The sequence below is a fragment of the Lissotriton helveticus genome, chromosome 3_1, assembly GCF_964261635.1.
Source record: "Lissotriton helveticus chromosome 3_1, aLisHel1.1, whole genome shotgun sequence".
NCBI lineage: Eukaryota > Metazoa > Chordata > Amphibia > Caudata > Salamandridae > Lissotriton > Lissotriton helveticus.
The window spans coordinates 576,803,067-576,825,524 of NC_136061.1; the positions used below are offsets into that span (position 1 = coordinate 576,803,067).

Below are 22,458 nucleotides of genomic sequence, written 5' to 3' on the forward strand. Positions count from 1 at the left end.
TACGCTGACGACCTCCTCTTGTATGTCAGGGACCTGACCACCATCCCGGAGTCCCTCGCTGCCATTTTCGGCACATTTGAGGAAATGTCGGGATTGCGTGTCAACTGGGCCAAATCGGGGGCCTACTCCTTCAACCCTACCGTTCCTGAGTGTGACATACGCATCGGAGGCGAGAGGTTACAGTGGTACCCCAACCGTTTAGATACCTTGGGATACACATCTATCGAGACCCAATAGATATTCTGGAAGGTAACCTGATGAGGGCGATCGCCTCTACACGAGCACAGGTGGGGTTCTGGAACACACTGCCGCTGAATGTCCCAAGTCGCATAGCCTTATCAAAAATGATAGTCTTACCAAGGCTCTTGTACTATTTTGCGAATATACCAACCTATGTACCTGCCCGGGTGTTTCGAGACCTGGAGGTCCTGCTGCGAGCCCTGATCTGGAACAAAGGTCGGCCTCGGGTTGCGCTGACGAAACTCTATAGGCCCACTGCAGAAGGAGGACTAGCTGTTCCCAACATGGAGTTATACTATCTGGCAGCACAAATGCAGTGGGTGTCGGGCTGGCTAGGTGGTAAGAACCTGGGAGACACGGCCACAGATGCCACTGTCTGGTCCCTATTCCAGATTCATGTACTGTTTCATCCGCTGACACGGACTCCCCGGCCGTCGCAACTGCTGCTCGCAGTGGCGTGCCGATGCTTTCTCCGCTGCCTGCGTCTCACCCGAGCGACGGTACCATATGCGCCTATACTGCCACTGTTAGGCACTCCGACAACGGCAGGGACCCTGACCAATACCAGGCTAAACAGCTGGATCACTGTGGAGGTGGAAACGTTAGGCGACCTCTACTCTGACAGCGCTCTTTTGCCCTTTGCGGCCCTCGTGAGAGATACCTCCCTCCCGGCTGGGCAGTTCCTAACCCACGCGTCCCTTGTACACGCGTTGACTACCGCTTGGGGGGACATGTCTGGCGAACCACCGACACACCACTTCATGCAGTACCTTCATGTCATGTGTAACGGCACACACATCATTCATTGGTTAACGCAAGCACTCCTCCTGCACGCATACCCGGCAACTGTACGCCTGAGGGAGACATGGGCGACGGACAGAGGGAGAGACTGGACGGACGGGGAGTGGGCTATGGTCCTGGCTGGCCCAGCGAACATCCCCCGCAGCCCTCGCTTCAAGATCATACAGTTTTATATATTACACCGCGCCTACCTTACCCCAAACAAGATAAATAAGTATTTTTCGGTCACGGATACTGCCTGCGGCCGCTGCTCCCTCCTCGGTGCAGATCTCCTCCACATGCTCTGGCTCTGTCCCGCCCTCCAGCAGTACTGGGAAAGGGTGACCGAGATGCTCCGGCACTGCACTGAAGAGCGAGTACCACACACGTGGGAAGCCTGTATATTGGGCTTGTACAAGCGTACGCGACTAAACAAAGTCCAGACCAGGTACTGGGATCTTGGACTCATTACAGCCAAAAGATTACTCACCAAGCGGTGGAAAGCTGCCACACCCCCTCACCTTAAACACTGGTGTCTGTCACTGACGAACTGGGCGAGGGCTGAGAGTTCTGTCCCGCACCGGGAGGAGACAGCGGGGCTCAGAAAGTTCCCCATCGCACAGCAATGGGACGGCATACTGCATTCCTTCCTACAGCAATGCGCGGACCAGGGAATTACGTGAAGACTTGTGTGTTGCCTCCCCCCTTCCTCAATGCACGCTCCTGTGAACCACGCGCGATACATCACACGTCGCCTATTTGACCGCCCGACTATTTTACACTGGCGGCTGCTTGCCCCCCTCCCGGACACGCGCCGCCACGCGCGACGCTGCGGTGAGAGCCCGGACATTGTGGAGCTACACTGGAATACAGCGCCCCGCGAACACTTGAAACCCCCCCCCCCCCCCGGCTCTGCCGCGCGAGTGCCCTACATTTTCTCACCCCCCCACCCCGAATTCCCCATCTACCTATCCAATGAGACACGGCTGACATGCTGATCCCGACCCCCGCTCACAGATAAGGCAAACTCTACCTACACATACCCCTACCTACCTCCTCCATGGTTCATGTTACGGTTCTGTAGTTTATTACTGATTTGGTTTCATCTCCTCTTAGGCCATGTCCGTACACATACAATCTTACAATTCAAACAGTTTCATACCACATGGTGCCTTTGAATGTGACATCTAGGGCTTAGGCGCCCCACCTGCGTGCTGAGTTACAGAGGAGTTATTTCCAACGCAATGGGCAGACAAGGCAGCTATGCGCCCCACACACGCTCAGATGCTATACAGCCTCATCACTCGTTAATGTGACACCGTACTCGTCTACGTGTAGACCCACGTGATTACCCTTACCTATGACACACGGAAGATTTGTAGACTTGACTGACGCTACCGCCGATGATGGTCTGCTTGACGTAACTACTCTGATCCACTGACCACATACGGAAAACCCATAGACCACACACTTACATAATACCAACTGATTGCATGGTTATTGAATTATGTGACGTGTTGACATACGTGCCGGACCCCAGGGTTGTCGGCCTTGAAGCTGTGTTCCACTATCCCGCTTAATGCAATGATCATTATCTGCAGCTGGCCCGGCTGGGTTGTAAGCTACAAAGCTGTGTATACTGTATGTTGGACAATAAAGGTCTTTTAAAAAAAAAAAAAAAAAGGTTCTTACACAGTCAGGAGAGGCGCCTCAATGAGCAGGGATTCTAGCAGTGGCAGCTGGGGTAGCAGAAACTCCGGACGGAATACACGTCCCCACTACTCAAACTTTACTATGCCACCTTACCAGGGACCTTCCTTTTGGCGGTTCCCAATGTATCCACAAGGACACCCACAATTCTTCCCACCTGGCAACAACCACCCCTTTTTAGACAACGGCTGGGGCAGAGGAAGAGGGAGCAAGCAAAAGAAAGTATAATGGTAGGAACAACCAACACATTCAGTGGAAAAACGCAGCCAAACGAAGAAAAGAAATTAGTGGTCAATCTCTCACCCAGGGTACTTACTGATCCTGAACAACGGGTCGTACAAAAAGGTTTGGGATATGTCCCTAACCTCTAAAATCAACAGATTCCGCAACAGTTGCGAGAACCAAGGTTTTTTCCGAAAGATACACCTCAAAACATTCTTTCATGAGAATCCTACACCCCCTGACAATGACTCTGGACTGCACAACCAGTCCACCTTCACACCCAACATCAGTATGGTACCCCATGAAGTACTAACCTTTGAACAAGCGGTACTGAAGGATGTAGTTGAAGGTACTACAACTGATTCCTTCAACAATCCGTCCACAATTGAATTGAAGGCCATTAAGTCCCTGGCTGATGACCAGAGCATTACCATCAAACAAGCTGTCAAGGGCGGGCTATAGTGATCATGTCCACATTGAATGTCACAGACAACTTAACAGCCGAAAGCATTACACTCCTATTGATGTGAATTCCACCACTCGCCTCTCCACAATCATCTCAACCATGGTACACACTGCAGAGTTAGAAGGTTGGATTAGCAAGAAGGAAGCAGATTTCCTCATTACCAAGTACTCCAGGGTGCCCTACTTCTACACATTACCTAGAATCCACAAGCGCACCACCCCAGTCCCTGGTAGACCTATCGTCTCAGGGATCAGGTCTCTTCTTGAACCCCTCTCAAGGTTCTGCGATAATTTTTTTACAACCACTTGTCAGAAAGACTCTGAACTTTCTTCTGGACACCACTGATGTCCTTTGACTCGTTGAGGAGGTCCAACATCCAGAGGAAAGACATTTGTTGGTTACCCTGGATTTTGAGGCCCTTTATACAAATATCCCTCAATGTGACATCTTGGACATAATAGAAGATGACCTGGGTAACACTGACTGGGACTCACCTACATCTGTGACCTTCATTCTGGAGTGTGCCACATTGGCCCTCACAGAGAATTTCTTCTAATACAACAAGCAACTTTACCATCAGACCCAGGGTACTTCCAGGGGCAGCACCTTTGCTCCCAGCGTGGCAAGCCTGTACTTGGCGGCGTTTGAAGAGAGAATGATCTTCAACGCCGCAAATCCTTTCTATAACAACTTGATATTATGAAAATGATACATTGATGATATATTGATCCTCTGGAAGAACGATATCTCTACATGTAATGAATTCCTCACATGAGTCAATACACTAAACCCATACATGAAGTTCACCAGTACCATCTCGGAGAGAGCGAGATCCCCTTCCTCGATCTTAGCATCAGACTCCACAATGGGCAACTCAGTACTACATTGTACAGGAAACCAACTGACAGCAACAGTCATCTAATGTTTAGTAGTCATCACCCAAGGGCCCTCAGAGAAAATGTACCCTTTGAACAATTTCTCCGAATCAGGAGGAACTGCAGTTCCTTGGTGGACTTCAAATCAGAGGCAGCCATCCTCATTAACAATCTGTCCAAAAGAGGATATCCCAAAAGAAATGTTGCACTCTTTATGAAAAGGGCCAGAAACAACAACTGTGACGCCTTACTAGAGATACAACATAGAGAAGAGGGGACCCTTGCACTTGTGTCACCGCATACACCCCAGATTCCAACAGGATGAGAAAGAACATCAGGAAACATTGGGGCATCCTAAACACAGGGACAATTCAATTGCCTATCCCCAGGTTTACCTTCGAACGAACCAATAAACGTAAAGATCTATTGTTACATACCAGACCTAAGGCACTGAACATTAATCCACAAAGACCCCTTTGGAACTTACCTCCGATAACGGGACATTACCCATGTGGCTCTTGTGTGGTCTGTCCTCTGACTGAACGCACCCAGGAGGTAGTGTTTTCTGATACGTTCAAATGGAAGCGGAGAAAGCACTCCAATTGTAACGCTGCTAACTGCATTCCGTTACATTGGGATGACCACCAGACCTGTTAAGACTCGCATCACTGAGCACTGCAGCAACATTAGGTGCCACAGAATCAATACCAGAATTTGTACACATTTTAAACAACACCATCATCCACCCGATACTCTATCCTGGGTCATTCTAGAAGCACACCCCAAAATGAATAAAACAACCCTGTTCAGGATTGAACAGAGGTGGGTCCATAGTCTGGCCACACACAAAGAGGGTCTCAACAAGGACAACCCTTGGAGTACACTTAATAGATGACAAGTCGTTTAGAAACATCCTAGGTAGCACTTACAACATGTTAGTACTATCACCAGTCTTACCTTAGATAAACTCTAAATTGAACATTACACTGTATGTCACTTAGTCAACAAAAATGGAGCCCGTCCTGAACCATCGTACTTTCTGCAATAGCTGAATTATTCACCATTACCCCCACTACACCAGAATTATTGAACCCATCTACAGGGCAGCGCCCTGTGTACATCCAGAGTGAGAATACACTGCATGACACTGGTATTATGAATGTTTTTTTCCCCTTCTTTTACCATCGCACTTCCGGCAATAGCCGAATTATACCACATTATCTCCTTATACACCACTAACATTGTACCTGTTGGGGAGGGGTGTATCCCGATCACTGACAACCTCAGACACCCCCTCACTTTCTGGGCTTTAATGAGTAAGGACTTTGATTCACGGGCCACCGACATTATCTCAGTTGATTGACTGCATTGTCCCTCCGTCATCGGACACTCATCCACCCCCATGGTGTATAGCTCTCTTACAGCATGCGATCCGCCTCTTTTGCAGGACTATTGCCTGTTGAGACTAGACTTGCCTATTCGCCGCCCCTTTTTTCAAACCATTGTCCACAATGGGTGTTGCCATTCTGGACGTAACCTGAGCACGTGACTTGGCACGCCCCTCAGCCAAGAGGGCCGCCAGGCGAAGCATGATCCAACGAGTTTGCGCTCTAGAGCATTAACCCTCTGCCTCTGTGTCACCACACCCTTCTACTTCCGACAGCCGTGAGCTTAACTGCGCCTCGGGAGTTCAGCTGTTAGCTCCCGGTCCTGGCAGTGGTTGGGGTAGGTCCACCAATGGTTCCTCGGTGAACGCAGATAAGTACTAACTTTGGGGACATGCTTTGGTTCATTTGATGACCACCACTCTCCTGGTTTGTGTGTACTTGTTGTAAGACAAGACAACAGCTACACAAGGGTGTACTATATTGGGATGGGCAGGGTGGTGTCATAGGCAATCGGACTTTGCGGCTACCCCGATCCTACCAGACCGAGATAATGAATGCCTCACTTAGGCTTTTCTTGCCTCATTGCTGGAAACGGGGAGACCGCGTTGTTTTTTGTGCCTTAGGCGCCCATGACATACCGACGGGATTCCTCTGTGATACCCACATGGGACTCTTAATACAACCTGACTACCACATCGCCGGTTGGGTAAGTGGGATTCCGTCTTCCGTGATCTTAATTGCTTACCCTTTTGACCTCTTTTAGGTCACTGCATTTCTGAGTGTCTGTTCATGCCAGGAGTCGATTATATGAGCCAGCAACCCAAGTAGGGTGAGTCGGTGTTCCTTAAAACCTGTTTTAAACTATTTTTCACCCATTTACTATCTCCGTTTTCATGCACGAGCGGTTTTTGACACTTAATATGCATAGTACATACCTTAGTTTTCTAGTGGACTAATACGATGTCCACCTCTACCTAATCAATATGCTTTGTTTACTTAGATTAGCTGAACTGATGTACAGGTACCACACTTAGGGTGCTGTTTGTGGTTTATCTGTTTTTACCCACTTAGACAAGAACAACTAGTATAGATCGCATTGCTAGCTTTGGTCCTGAAGAATTGGCGTCTACTTTGACGCGAGGGCAGGAAACATGTTGACCACCAGATAATGCGCAATATCCTGCAACAATGAGACAGGGTTGCGCAATATCCTTTTTAATCAGGATAGGAGCCTGGTTAATTAAAATTGTTTTGAGCAAACTTCTATTTCCTGTTTTAATCCACACAGTCAAGTGACCCACCTCTCGCACATCTACACTTTTTCAGGCACCTCACACCCACTGCACCAACAGGGCATAGAATAAAAGATCTCCGCCAAAGAGCCCCTCATAGGGTGCCCATCAGGTATTACAGGGCTGACCTGATGAGGACCACGCCCTATGATGAAGCAGGACACCTAACTAGGTGGGTGTGTGAGGGCACTTATTCTGAAAGGAGGAATTCCCCTGTTCTTCACTTCGTCCGGTGTACATTAGTTTACACCTAGCCAACCTATTGTCCCTTCTCCTCGGTAGGAACTGCATACTCATCTTGTTGGATTACTTTTGGGCCTGTATGCTGGACCTATATTAAAGCCCAAAGTCCTCCTCTTTGGTTACACTCACTAATATCTGCATCAGAACAAAATACCTGTAACTTGATAATGCATGAATTTATTATTCTTATTTTTTTTTTTTGACGAACTAACATGTGGGTTGTCTCTAAAACATAAAAAGCCACATACATATAGGATCTAAAACTTTTGTCTGCGTTTTTTTTCTTTTGGTGAAACTTTTTGCACACTGTTGGCTTAGTAAAGTGAACAAAGGACATCATAATACAATTTGCCTTACCCCATACATGTGCAAGACCAAAACAAATCTTGTACAGTTTTAAGCTGAGCCAGGCACAAAGCCAACTTTATTAATGCTGATGCAACCTGGCGACGTAAGAATCCAATTGCAAAACGTTTTATCACAAAAACAATGTATTGTCACTATATGTAATGACTTCCTGTGCTCGCCACACTCGATAAGACACAGTAAAGTCCAACATTAGCCAAGAAGGAAGTGATAAAGGATGGGGGTGTGTATATATATATATATATATATATATATATATACACACACACACACACACGCGATATTTATCGCTAAATAGGCTTAGCGACGATTTTTATATCGCTGAGCATCGCCGGAATTTATCGCTGAGATAACTTGCTATTAGCAACGTTTATCTCCAAGGAGATAAATTTTCCGGCGATAGCGGAGAAATGCGGGAATATCGCTGAGAATACAGCGATATTCACGCATTAGCGACAAAATGCTCTTAGCCATGTTATCCACCTCCCATTGGATAACATGGCTAAGAACTGGTCTGGGTAGGTGTTAGTTTTTGGAATATTTCCATCGCTACGCCGGTCTTGCTAATAGGCGATAGCGACGTTAGCGACTGCTTTCAGTCGCTAACAGGTTGGGTACACCCACTTTGCATGTCATTAGCGATAAATATCGCTGACATGCAAAGGAGGGCCCCAAACCGCTCGCTATCACCTACAAGCTGTCGCTAAATGCTGTTAGCGACAGATTGCTAATAGAAATTGTCGATAATTGCCTATCGCCCCCCTTGGTAATATGCCCCTTAGTTCTTTTCCATTTTCTCTTAATTATTTACACAATTGTTTGTTGATTTTTTGTTTCACTATAATGGAAAAGACAAAAGGAGAAACATTGCTATTGATGGGCAACGAAAGGCAAGTCCCATTTTGATTTGGTTGTTGTTCTCAACATAATCACTTGCTTCCTCCAGTTCATGTCTTTTTGATTTTTGTTGTTTTTTTCCCACACTGTTTACAGTCATCACCCAGAAGAGAAGTCAAATCTCCACACAAGCACATCCTGCGCCATCAATGCTACATTTCTTCATGGCTTAACACAGGCGAGGGAGAAGACCGAGAATACTTAAAAGATGTCACTAGGAACAGACCGCAGAAAGTCCCACCAGAGGCTTTTCAAATGCTGTATGGAACCAAGAGGCAACCAACCAAATAAAAACATTCTTGATAGGAAGTGATTGTGGAGCGCTGTATCATATTACTCTGTGAATGGCTGCAAATAAACAAGCATTGGAAATGCAATAGGTCTCGCAATAACGCGAGTCTGAACTATTAGCATTGTAAATGATAATGCCCTTTATTTTTGCGTTCTGGTTTTTGGAACATAAATAAAAGGCTTTGTCATTTACAAGGCCTATAGCTTAAATTTGCGTTAAAACGAGACCTATTGCATTGCAATGGTGGTGGTGGTGCTGCTGAGTTTTCTCTGAATCTGCACTCTGAATCTGCACTCTGAATCTGCACTCTGAATCTGCACCCTGAATCTGCACCCTGAATCTGCACCCTGAATCTGCACCCACAATCTGCACCCACAATCTGCACCCACAATCTGCACCCACAATCTGCACCCACAATCTGCACCCACAATCTGCACCCACAGTCTGCACCCACAATCTGCACCCACAATGTGTGAGTGGCGTTGCGTGTGTGAGTGGCGTTGCGTGTGTGAGTGGCGTTGCGTGTGTGAGTGGCGTTGCGTGTGTGAGTGGCGTTGCGTGTGTGAGTGGCGTTGCGTGGATGATAGTGGGCTTGCGTGGGTGTGAGTGGCGTTGCGTGTCTGTAAGTGTTGCTGTGTGGGTGAAAGTGGCACAGAGCCTTTGATGTGGCCTGGCGCAGGAGAAATGCTGCTAATTAAATACAAGAGCGGCCGGGAAACACAAGTACGGCCGGCCACATAATTAGGGGAGGAGAAGCCGCACAGCACACGCTGGGAGAAGCCCTTTGATGTGCTGTGCGGCCGCGATGCGCGCTCTGTGCTGGGGGAGGGCCATTAGCCTGAACTCGCGGCAAGATCAAACGAAGGGTGGGAGGGACATTGAGGAACAGATGGCCATGAAAGTGTATGGGCCAAAAGCGCGTGCCTGTGGCCACGTGCACTCGAAGAAAACGCCACGAAAAAAAGCGGTGGTTTGACAATCAGTTCGAGCACTTGAATTCTCGCCATTTCCCATTCCTTCGGAATGGTAAAGGCGAGACCTAAAAAGCCAACAGCGACACAGGATAGGTGGGGCCGGGCATGCAGCACATGAGAGGGACAGGCAAGGACCTTTTGGGGAGTAAAAATGAACACGCTCACAGTGAGTGTTTGCTTTTAGGACCAAATACCATTCTACAAAGGAACAAAAGGGAACCTTCCAAAAACACTTGCTGAAAGCAACTTAAACGAGAATGCTCTGCAAATGAAAAGGGAAGCTTTGCCAAACACAAGCATGAAACTAAGAAAAAAATAGTGTACCAAGAAAAACGGAGAAACACCAAAGTGAAAAGATACCAGTAGTTAGACTCTGCTTTGTGAGGGGAAACAAATGAGAAGAAGGAGGGACAAAGAGGAAAGATTAACCACTAGCAAGAAAGCCTTTTTAAAGCACAATCCAACTAAGATAAAAAGGCTATTGGCGGGACTGTGAGTCCACAAAGTGTATACAACACATCTCAATGAGACAGCGCAATCGCTGCCTTGACCTAAAAAAGACGCCAATGTCAGGGACATTCTGATCTGGTAAAGATGTGCCCAGCCATCAGATCAAGGGACAGCACAGCTTCAATAACCAACCACCGAGAAGAGCCCCTGACTCAAAAATTAATGCAATCCCTATTTTGCGCCCTCAGGGCAGACATTATAAGTCATGAAGCAGGATTTGTCAAAGGAACTGAGAGAGGTCAAGCAGGACCTGCTGGATATTGGCACCAGGGTCTTGGCCAGAGATACGAGAGAAGGTTAGATAGAGATTCTAAGGTAGGAGGTCCTGATATTAAAAGACCAACACAAAGATCTTGAGGCCTGTGCAGAAGATTTAGAGAACCACTCCATGAGACAAAGCATCCGTATTAAAGGAGTCCTTCCTAATGCTGATGACCAGAATCTCACACATTGTGTCCAAAAGCTATTCTTCCACATCCTAACCAGATAGTGAAGAAGACTTTGAAATTGACAGAGTACACAGGTTCAGCCATAGAAGCACACTGGAGTGCTGGATAGACTGGCACACGTCCACCACTTAACCATGAAAGAGGATATCCTCAAAATCACCCAGGATAAAGGGCCGGTAGAGTTTCAAAGACACAGTATCTCCCTGTTTCAGGATCTTTCACCAATCACCCTCCAGAGTTTTAGGGAGTTTAAACCTGTGACTGACTTTCTCCATGAACAAGGTGTGGGAGTTGATTTTCTTTTCTCATATAAACTGAATTAGAAACGTAGCTTACGCGAACATAAACTGTGTGTACACTGTCTTCCATTTTGCATTGATGTCACAATCCATCACGTGATAACTACTCCTGCTGCTTCTTGTTCTAAATAAAGAATTTAAAGTTTTTCACTAGTAAAGAGAAAGTGTTCCCAGAAATCTTTCTACGCACTGTACCTAACTAAGGACATCCTAAATGTCTCCGGCTGTTATCCTCCAATGTATCAACTAGCATCCTCGAATAAGCTGTGAGCATGACTGAAATCCACTGTAATACTACCACGAGAGAATCCTTGAATGTAATTTGCAGTTAAATGTTTTATCTTGCTTGTTACTCATTGGTCCATATTGTAAAAACCATGTACTTGTATAGAATATATGATAGTCTTTGGCTAAGATCCTATAAAAGGAAGTGTAATTTTCTATACCCCTAACATCCTTATTCCCCACTTTAAGAAAGCAAATCTATGCCGAATTTCTTACAGAACTGTACTGAGTTCTTTATATTTATGATTTGTACACTTTGCTGCTAACTTTACTGATGGCATATTTCATGTATTTTTCCTGTTACTAATTTATATAAAATTTCAAACAACAACTTTTGTCTGTCATTCTTATAAGAATGTTTCAGCATTGAATAATGAATTTGATCAAAATGGTATTAGCGATGGGTCCCATTGAGGAGGCCCGAAGTCTGTATCCGAACTACACCGCTCCCGGTCCTAGACATTGGCGTGCCTTTTTGGTATGATCGTTCAGGACAAGTTTGCAAGCTGACAAAGGCTTTAAATATGGCTGGGGCCATCCATTCAGGCTTATCTCCACTTGGCAAGATCGCTTTTGTCACCTTTAATCCATCTCAGAGGTGTATTCCTCGTCGAGCCTAGAGATTGAGGGTGTATCCTTGCACACTCTACAGTGCCAGGGATCTCCCTTCCAACCGCACCAATGATGGACAAAAGTAGCACGATTGCCCAAGATGCTGAAAGCGGACCCTTCAGTGATGGTCCAAGAGCGAAAACCAGCTCTAGACAGCTTGCAGTGACAGGAGGAAGTCTGAGAAACATGATTGATATTTTTATTCCTAACCCATGCCTTCCCACATTGCTGAAAGAAATGGGTCTCTGGAACTGTACAATTAGCAAGTCAATAGGGAGCAATCGGGTGGTGGGATTGGGAGATTTAATGACAATGTCCAACCACGTCAACCTAATTGTTGGGGTATTTTCTGGTATTGTGCCTCTGATAAGTGATTGTGGACTTTTAACACATGATTTAAAAATTGTTGTCATTCTTTGTAGGTTTATAGTTTTTCAGATGAACTATGTCTTTAAAGGGGGTTTGTTTGATTGCTACACCTTCCCCTCATTACCGCACTATCCACTATTAAGAGGTTTGCTCAAACATTGAGGGAAAGCTTGCCTTGCTATCATGTATACTAATCAAGGCCACACATTAGGATTGTCAGTTTTAATGTCAGCGGTCTCAATACCCTGGTAAAGAGAAGAGCAATTCTGTTTATACATATGCTTATTGCAGGAAGCACACCTCCTCTCTAAATAGAATGAAAGAATAAGGCATGTAAAGTGCATCAATATAAAAATAACTCTGTTCTAAAGTTTACAAATATTAAAACATGAGGCCCATCAGAGACAAGTGAAGCGGGTGTGGTAAAAAATGTTTTTTACCTCTGTATGCATGAATCCTAAAACCACTGTGATATATTATTGGTCTATTCTGAATTACTGGTTTTTGAGCAAAAGGTAACACAATGTATCCATATATATATAGGAATATTGCATCATAATGCACCATTTAACCATATTTTCACAAAAAATGACTCAAGACTATTGTGCCTTCCTGCAAATGCCCACGCTCCACTTGAAATATTATGGCTATTTGCTGCACTAACTTGTTCAGAATCAAAATTATATTTTTAGAACCCCCTATAATACATGGGAGCCTGCAAACCCTGTATAAAAACTTGTCTCTAATTTCTTTATAATAGGCAACTTGTGACGCACCCAGTTGCCCATCATAAACAAATGGCGTAAGAACTCAACTACAATCACTTATTACAGTTGAGTTCTGACGTCACAATGACTATTGCCAGAGCCAGCTGCTTTGGGGAACAGGTCAGGTCTCGGAGCAAAATTAAAGCAGCTCTTTAGGGAGCAAAACAAAATGTTGCCTTTCTTTTTCCTGCTCTGCTTTTCTAGCTTTATAGTGACCAGCAGAAATTAGATATTGATGGCAAAAAGGTTTTGCACTGCTTTGGTAATTATAGAAAAGTCAGAATCTGTCTGGATGTTTTTACACATTTTGAGCTGCTGTGCCTTATTTGTATTAAACTGGTTCTAATATCTTTTGCAACAAATATCTAAGCTGTTTTGATGTGTTTAACCCCTTCCATGCACAGGATAGCTTGGCCACTGTGCTCATGTTCGCAGGATGGCTCTGATTTCCTTTTCCCCCCAACAGCCTCGGGAGCTGGGGAAGAGCTTCCCCAGCTCTCGAGGCTGTAGCTTCGGTTTCTGTGAAATGACGATCAGCGCTCAAGTCCGGAGGAGGGCTCAGCTAGTATAGCCAGCCACTGTATGACTAAGAAGTGTAGTTGACCACAATTAGTTAATGGGGCTTAATTACTCCCTACGATTTCTAATTTTAAACAATATACTTTTACTGTATTTTATGTATTGTAAATGAAAGTTTTAACAATTGTCTAATGTTTGTCAAGGTGCTATTAGCCACTAAATCTAAATATTTGTATGTTCATGAGTGTGCCCTAGAGGGCCCTACGGTTCAAATAGCATCCGTTTTATTCAGTTTTAGACTTTGTTGTATGCTGTCCGTCATTTTCTACCTTGCTGTTGTTCTTCTTTTATGGTTCTTGTAACCGAAGTAAAGAAATTTGATGATGATGATGATCAGTGCGCAAGTCCACTGATTACATTTCATAGAAACCGAAACTGAAATGAGCCGATAGGCTCAGGGGGCCAGGGATCCACCCACTAGACATCAGGGAGGGGGATAGGCCCCTTGGGCAAGGGCCTTTGCTCCCTTTAACCACTTGGATGCTAATGACAAGGGTAACTCGTCATGGAGTTTCCATTGATTTCAAAGGAAATTGCATTAATGATCCAAAACAGCCTTAGCATCCAAGTGGTTAATTGTTTTTGGGGCAATTCAGTCTTTCTGCTCCCCCTGGGGGGGCAGTAGCCCCCAATCTGCCCCCCAGCCGGGGTAGAAAGCCCACTTGAAGCCAAGGGTTTTTATTGTATTTGATTTAGGGGTGGCGGATGCTGAAGATGGGCATGCCAATCCCCCCCCAGCAAAAACCAAGTCTATCTGCCCCAGAGGAGACAGTAGCCCCCAATCTGCCCTCCCAGCCGGGGCAGAAAGCCCACTTGAAACCAAGGTATTTTATTGTGTTTGATTTAGGGGTGGCGGCTGCTGAAGATGGGCATGCCAATACCCCCCCAGGAAAACCAAGTCTATCTGCCCCCAGAGGAGACAGTAGCCCCCAATCTGCCCTCCCAGCCGGGGCAGAAAGCCCACTTGAAGCCAAGTGATTTTATTGTATTTGATTTAGGGGTGGCGGCTGCTGAAGATGGGCATGCCAATACCTCCCCCAGCAAAAACCAAGTCTATCTGCCCCCAGAGGAGACAGTAGCCCCCGATCTGTCTCCCCAGGAGGCAGAAGACCCACTAGATGCCAGGGATTATTTGTCTTATTTGTTTTAGGGGTGGGGGCTGCCGGAGATGGGCATGCCAATGCCCCAACTCCTCCCCAAAAAATCCCTCCATCTTTCTGCACCCCCAAGAGGCATATGGGAGCAATATCCCCTGATCCATCCGCCGGTGGGCAGAAAGCCCACTAGGCACCAGGGATTTTCCTTTTTTTATACATAGAGGTGGGGGCTGCCCAAAATGGCCATGCCAATGCCCCCACCCCCCCAAAAAAAACATTTCCACAGCCTGTCTGCCTCCACCGGGAGGCAGATGGTGGCAATAGTCCTTAATCTGCCCTCCTTCGGGGGGCAGAAACCCACTAGGCACCAGGGATTTAAAATTTTTATATACGTAGAGATGGGGGCTTCCGAAAATGGGTATGCTAATGCCACAACTACCAAAATAAGGCTGTTTGCCCCCCAGAAGGCAAATCGGGGCTATAGCCCCTTGCCTGCCACCTGAGGTGGGGCAGAAAGTCCACTAGGCACCAGGGATATGTTTATGGGCCTGCCAGGGAGAAGCCCCATAGGCAAGGGTCGCTCCCTTTTTTTAGGCACACATTTTGGCTGTTTCAGTCATATTTTTATTCTCATCTGCACACAGGCAGGGGCAGAAAACCACTAGGAACCAGGGAGAGTGTGTATGTGTCTAAACAAGTTTGGATGACGGTCTGCGTTTATTGAACTTTTGTTGGCATTTTGCTGGCGGTGTGTGTGAATTGGCGCTTGCCTAGCTCCTTAAAAAATGGAGTGGTCCCCGACTAAAAACCCGGCCTCGATGCAACTGATCTGAACAATTTCAGACCTGTATCAAACCTCCCCCTGCTCTCAAAAACACTCGAACGTTGCGTACTTCACCAACTAACACAGCACCTGGATAACATCAACCTATTGGACCCCCACCAGTCTGGTTTTAGAAAAGGTTGCAGCACAGAAACTGCGATTCTGAACATCATGGACGATATCCATGGATCACTAGACTCTGACAAATGCTGCCTACTCATTCTCCTTGACCTCTCGGCAGCATTCGATACAGTGGACCATAAACTCCTCATCAGGGCTCTTCAAGAAAGAGCTGGTCTCGGCGAGGCAGTTCTCAAGTGGTTTTCCTCCTTTATACACAATCGCACACCAAAAATAAAAATCAAGAACTTCACCTCCGAAACACAGCAAGTCAACAAGGGCGTCCCCCAAGGTTCGGTGCTCTCTCCACAACTCTTTAACATTTACATGGAACCACTATTCAAATTACTCAGAAAAGCCAACATCCGCTTCCACCTCTACGCGGATGATACGCAGATCTATCTGGAAACTTTCTCTCTCAATGACATCCAAAGATTAACGACGTCTTGAAAGATGTGCAAGAATGGCTGACAATCAATCACTTGAAACTAAATCCAGACAAGACCGAGATGCTCCTCATCTCGAACAAGGAGGAAAACCCACAAATCGCTGAATGGTTAAAGGCTATCGATGCGCTCAAAGGGAATCTTACTCTAACAGACTCTGTCAAATCCCTAGGCATTACCCTAGACCCCAAACTGAGCATGATGAAACACAAGCGCATTCCTTAACCTGAGACTTCTGAACAAAATCAAACCCTATATTCCAACAAAGGATCTCAAACTGGCCACACAATCTCTGGTACTGTCAAGACTGGACTATGGGAACGGCCTGCCTAACCCACAAAGCCCTACATACAGGCAAACCCAAATACCTGGCAAAAAAACTTAAAAAGGTAGGTCAAGCCAGAAATCTGAGAAGCTCTAACTCCCTCTTACTCATCCCACCTAAAACTAGAAAGAAAAGAACAGCGGACTGCTCTTTCACTGGAAACGCCCCAAAAATCTGGAATTCCATCCCTCCGCACATCAGAACCATACCCTGCTTTTTGGAATTCGAAAGTCAACTCAAATCCTTATTCCTTACTCGTTCCCTTGGATATGGACAATACGGGACAGACAGCAAGCATAGAGTTATATGATCCATAAGAACCTTGAAATCAAAGTAGCTCTAATGTCAATTATGTCGCTCTATTCTATGTCATTCTTTTACTGTACATTGCTCACCTGCATGTTTCTGTTGATTTTATACTGTTGATTTTATAGTATGCTCCAACTGTAAAGCGCTCTGATACCTTTGGGTCTTGACAGCGCTATAGAAAACTTCTAAAATAAAAAAATTAATAAATAAGACTCGCGTTTGATGATGGTGTGTGTAGATGGCGCTTGCCTTGTGGTGTGCGTGGAGTAGCACTTGGCTGGCGGTGTATGTGGACTGGGGCTTGGCTGGCTGTGTGCATGGATGGTGCTTGCCTGTAGGTCTGGACTGGCCGTAGCAGGCACCGGACGTTTACCTGGTGGGCGGGAGAGGTGGCGGCCAGTTTTCTGGCAGTGGTGGCGGTTTTGTCACTGGGGGCAAGTTTTGCAGCAGTGCTGAAATATCGGGTCCAGTAACAAAAGCGGGAGCAGGGCTTTTTACTAGCACACTCTCCCCTCCCAGGGCCGGTCAAACAGCAATCAGCCTGGGGCTGGTTGTTGTTCCCAGGTATCATTTTATTCAGGAGACCAAGGGGAATGCTGGGTGGTAGGACATGTGTGCCGGCACGGTGATACCATACAAAATGTGTGGAAAAAGTGGGGTTTTTTCAGCTAAATTTGAGGTATGCAGGGGATTCTGGGTAGGAAAACATTGGAGGATCCACGCAAGCCATACCTCTCTGGACTCCCCGGGGTGTATTATTCGCAGAAATGTGTGGGTTTTGTAGGTTTGCCTAGATGGCTGCCAAGCCTGGCCAAAAATCCAGACGCCCCCTTGCAAAACCAGGTCGTTTTGGGATAGGTAATTTTGATGTCTCCAAAATACGTTTTGGGCCCTTGCCTGTAGTGGGTTTTTGGCCCATCCACACGAGTGAGGTACCATTTTTATCGGTAGACCTGGGGGAAATGCTTGCTGGTAGGACATTTGTGTCAGTCCGGTGATCCCAAAACTTATCCACACAGACATTTGAGAAAAATGTGTTTTTTTCCTGCTAAATTTGAGGTTTGCAGAGTATTCTCGGTAGGAAGACGTGGGGGGGTCCACGCAAGCTATACCTTCCTTGACCCCGACTGGGTGTCTAGTATTCAGAAATGTGTGGGTTTGGTAGGTTTCACTAGATGGCTGCTGAGCCCGGGGCCAAAAATCAAGGTTGCCCCCTTGCAAAACCAAGTCGTTTTGTGATAGGTAATTTTGTTGTCTCCACAGTATGTTTTGGGCCCTTCCCTGCTGCTGGCACTTGGCCCACCAACATGAGTGAGGTACCATTTTCATCGAGAGACTCTGGGGAATGCTGGGCGGGTGGAAGTTTGTGGATCTTCGCAGATTCCACAACTTTCCATCACAGAAATATGAGGAAAATGTGTTTTTTGACAAAGGTTGAGGTTTGCAATGGATTCTAGGTAACAGAACCTGGTGAGAACCACACAAGTCGGCTCATCTTCGATTCCCTTGGGTGTCTATTTTAAAAAATGTATAGGAATTGAAAGGTTTCCCTTGGTGCCTGTAGGGCTAGGGTTCAAAATCCACAGCTTGGCACTTTGCTCAAAAGGGTCAGTTTTCACTGTAAAAATGTGTTTTGACCCATTTCCTGTTGCGGGCACTAGGCCCCCTAGACAAGTGAGTTACCATTTTTATCGAGTGACTGTGGGGAATGCGGGGTGTGTGGGATTTTGTGGATCCTTGTAGATTCCAGAACTTTCCATCACTGAAATCTGAGGAAAATGTGTTTTCGTTGACAACATTTGAGGTTTGCAAGGGATTCTGGGTAACAGAACCTGGTGAGAGCCACACAAGTCACCCCTTCCTGGATTCCCCTGGGTGTCTAGTTTTCATAAATGTACAGGTTTGCTAGGTTTTCCTTGGTGCCGGCAGAGCTAAGGTTCAGAATCCACAGCTAGCCACTTTAAAAAAAGGGTCAGTTTTCACTGTAAAAATGTGGTGTATCCATGTTGTGTTTGGGCATGTTTCCTGTCATGGGCACTAGGACGCTGTTAGTTAGTTAGTACAAATGTTAATTTCTACAAAAAAAATCTTGAAGGAGCAACACAGCGACCCCTTGTTGAATTCAGAATTTTGTCTACTTTTCAGAAATGTATAACTTTCGAGGATCCATTAATTGCTTTCAAACCCATTTCTACGACTAACTGGAAGGCAGTTCAAAGCACAAAAGTAGCAAAAATCGGCTATGTCCCAGTAAAATGCCACAACTGTGTCAAATAATGTTGGTTTCCTGTCAAAAGTCTGGCTGTCCCTGAAAACTGGCAAGATTGTGATTTCAGCACCACAAACCCTTTGTTCATACCATTTTCAGGGGTAATAGCAGACGCTTTCATCTGCAGCACTTGTTGCCCATTTAAAAAAAAAAAAAAAGCTGTATTTTGGCTAATTTCTGGGTCCCCTCCAGGGCAATCCACAAACCCTGGGTACCTTTAAAATCCCCATGATGTTGGAAGAAAAGGACACAAATTTAGGATGGATACCTTATGTGGACAGAGTGTTAAAGGGGCCGTAGCATGAACTACCCCAGTAGCAAAAAAAGGCTTAGCACAGGGAGGGGGGAAGCCTAGCAGTGGAAGGGTTAATTTTGCACTAAAGATTCTATTTTTATTCTTCATGTTTGCAAATATGCTCTCTCTCTCTGTCATATGAAGGAGCTACGCACTAAGGATTTGAGTGGTGATAGCGCTCGGCACAGCGGGAAAAAGGTTTTGGGTAACCAAAGCAGAGCGTATAACATTTATACCACTAGCTATAAAACAGTTTGATTGCTATATTTCTTATTTCTACCTATTTATACCACTAGCTTTTGGCCCATATTACATCAGGTCCTCCGACGGATCAGTGAGTTTGACAGGGATTTGGCAAAAGATTTAGATGTACTATTCCCCATATGAGGATCTAGAACAAAAGGAATATATCCATACTAATATTATAAAGAGAGAGCCCAAACCTTTGAGGCGGGTAATCTCAGTAACCACAGCACCAATCACAACACCCAATACAGCGTTGGAAAGGGCAGTTGCAGCAGAAGGACATAGGCTGTGCAGACGGCCACCATTTTTTTTTGCAGAGTTTTATATAGCGCGAACTTGACCCGAACTAAATCGGGTATCAGAGCGCTTTACATAGCACCAGTTACGTTACATGAGGACACACGTTCATTTTTTTATGCACGGGGAGATTAAGTGATTTGGCCAGAATCACAGGATGTTTGGTGTCATTACCAAGACTCGAACCCAGATCCCCAGGTCCGAGGTTGAGCGCCTTAGCCATTAGGCCAACTCCTCTATACATTTAAAAGGTAAAGGAACCGTGCCAGAAAAGTAGTCCCTTGTGGGCATATCTGCGTTGTGCTGTGGGCGTGGGCTGGGGGCATGACTAACGTTGGGGGCGTGACAAACGCTAGGGACGTGACAAATGCTGGGGGCGTGTGTCCGCCCTTCATGCCTTGTGAGTCGTACATACAAGCGCCAATTACGTTGCTGCGCAGCATCAAGGGGCACGCTGGGGGCGTGTGTCCGGCCTTCATGCCATGTGAACGCAATTGCGCTGCATCAAGGGGCACGCTGGGGGCGTGAGAAATACTGGGGGCGTGTGCTACGTTCAGCCCTTCATGCCATGTGGGTCGTACATTAATCAGAAGATCGTCTGCTGTGGCCGTGTGCTGGGGGCGTGACAAGCGCGTTCACCTGGAGGCCTGGTAAGTAACGTTACTACAGCCTCTCCTGCGCGCTGTTACTGAACTCTCTCATTCAACGAAATTACACGCGCCTGCTACCATCAACCAGGGCTCTAGCCGGGCTCAGGCGGCGGATCAGTACACTAATTACACGCGCCTGATAACATCAACCAGGGCTGCAGCTGGGCCTCAAGCGGGGGAACACGCGCCTGCTAACATCAAACAGGCCTGCATCTGGGCCTCAAGCGGGGGAACACGCAAATGAGCGTGTCTGCGGGGACAATTACTGCAGCCTCTCCTACTCGCTGTCACTCAATTCTCTCATTAAACGGGTTTACCCGCGGCTGATAACTCTCTCATTCAACGACATTACACGCGCCTGCTAACATCAACCAGAGCTGTAGCCGGGCTCAGGCGGCGGATCACTACACCAATTACACGCACCTGCTAGCATCAACCAGGGCTGCAGCTGGGCCTTCTCTGTCCCTATTCTAATGAAACAAAAAATGTTGTCTACCGCGAGATTTTAAAATAAATTGCCCTTGCCAAATACACACATTACACACATTCTATTTCATACCCGGACAACGTCGGGACGGGCTGCTAGTATATATATATATATATAAGGGACTATTCTTCCATTTTGAAAAATAACATCAAACACTACTATAGGTACATCGATGATGTTTTCATCGTGTGGCAGGGTAGCAAAGAGAAAGCATTGGAATTCATTCAAAACATCAATCACAATAGTTTGAATCTCCACTTTACCCACCACATAGATAGTTCCAGTTTGGAATTTCTGGATGTAAAACTGTATGTAGATAAAGGAAGAATAGAAAGTACCCTGTTTAGGAAATCAACTGCGGGCAATGTCACACTTCATGCCTCAAGTGCACATCCCAAGCACTTGATTGCAAGCATTCCTTATGGGGAGCTATTACGCTTAAAAAGGATATGTAGCACAGAGGCAGAATTTGATGCCTGTGCTGCAGCATCCATGCGGCGCATGAAGGCAAGAGGTTATTCTGATAAGATCTTGACATTAGCCCTGTCTAAAACCTCGTTAAGATCTAGGGCAAGTTTATTACCAGCCCAGATTGAGGAAGAACCTGCCCCGCATGATGTATATAATTCACCAGCAATCTCTGGGTCATCTGCAATTGACCAATGTCCAAGACTAATCACAGGTTATAGTGAGAATGAACGTAAGTTAAGATCTATCATTAATAAGAATTGGGCAATAGTTCTTACTGACCCCGTTCTTAGAATGAATTTACCATCCAATCCTACCATCACTTTCAGTAGAGCTAGAAACATGGGAGCAGTGTTAGACCCTACGAGTCCTGAAATACAAAGTAAACCAAATTGGTTGAAACCTAAAGATGGATTCTATAAATGCTCCACATGTCGTGCGTGCAAGTTTGGAATCAATACAACAGAATACCATACTCCATTCAGTTCTATACCACATAAGATAGTTGGGAATTTCAATTGCAAAACTGAATTTGCAGTTTACGTTCTTTCTTGTACCTGTGGGCTTAACTACATTGGTAGTACGAAGCTGCAGGTTCACGAAAGAATTCTTCAACATCTACGTGCCATTCTACATAGTGATCCCAATTACCCAGTGGCACGCCACTTTAAGCAAGTACATGCAAACAACTTATCCTGTTTGAAGTATTATGTGGTATCCTCTGTCCCGAAACCACGCCGAGGGGGGAATAGAGAGGCTTTGCTAAGAAGGTTAGAAACCAAATGTATTCTCAACTTCGACAGCAAATGCCCGAACGGGCTGAATAATACCGAAGATATGTACACATGTTTGTAACATATATGTATTCTGATGATGTGAAGGAATGTATATTGTATCTTATATTCCAGATTGTGTCGCTGGTCTTGATATATAGAACCCTATATCTTTTTATTTTATTTTTGCTTTTCACCATGTACATATTGTTATTTTGAATTATAGATAGGAATATTG

At 45.8% G+C, this 22,458-nt stretch overlaps 2 protein-coding genes across 2 annotated transcripts in view; both read left to right on the forward strand.

Annotated features, from left to right (window-relative positions):
- The window catches only part of LOC144822715 (ADP-ribosylhydrolase ARH1-like), a 538,572-nt gene extending 535,558 nt beyond the window's left edge, over window positions 1-3,014 (forward strand). Inside the window, exon 8 of the transcript XR_013608680.1 lies at window positions 2,705-3,014. The gene's annotated coding sequence lies outside the window, so the exon portion shown is untranslated. The remainder of the gene's footprint in view (window positions 1-2,704) is intronic.
- Window positions 1-22,458, forward strand: part of LOC144822716 (ADP-ribosylhydrolase ARH1-like) — a 506,468-nt gene that overhangs the window by 179,072 nt on the left and 304,938 nt on the right. The window lies entirely within an intron of this gene.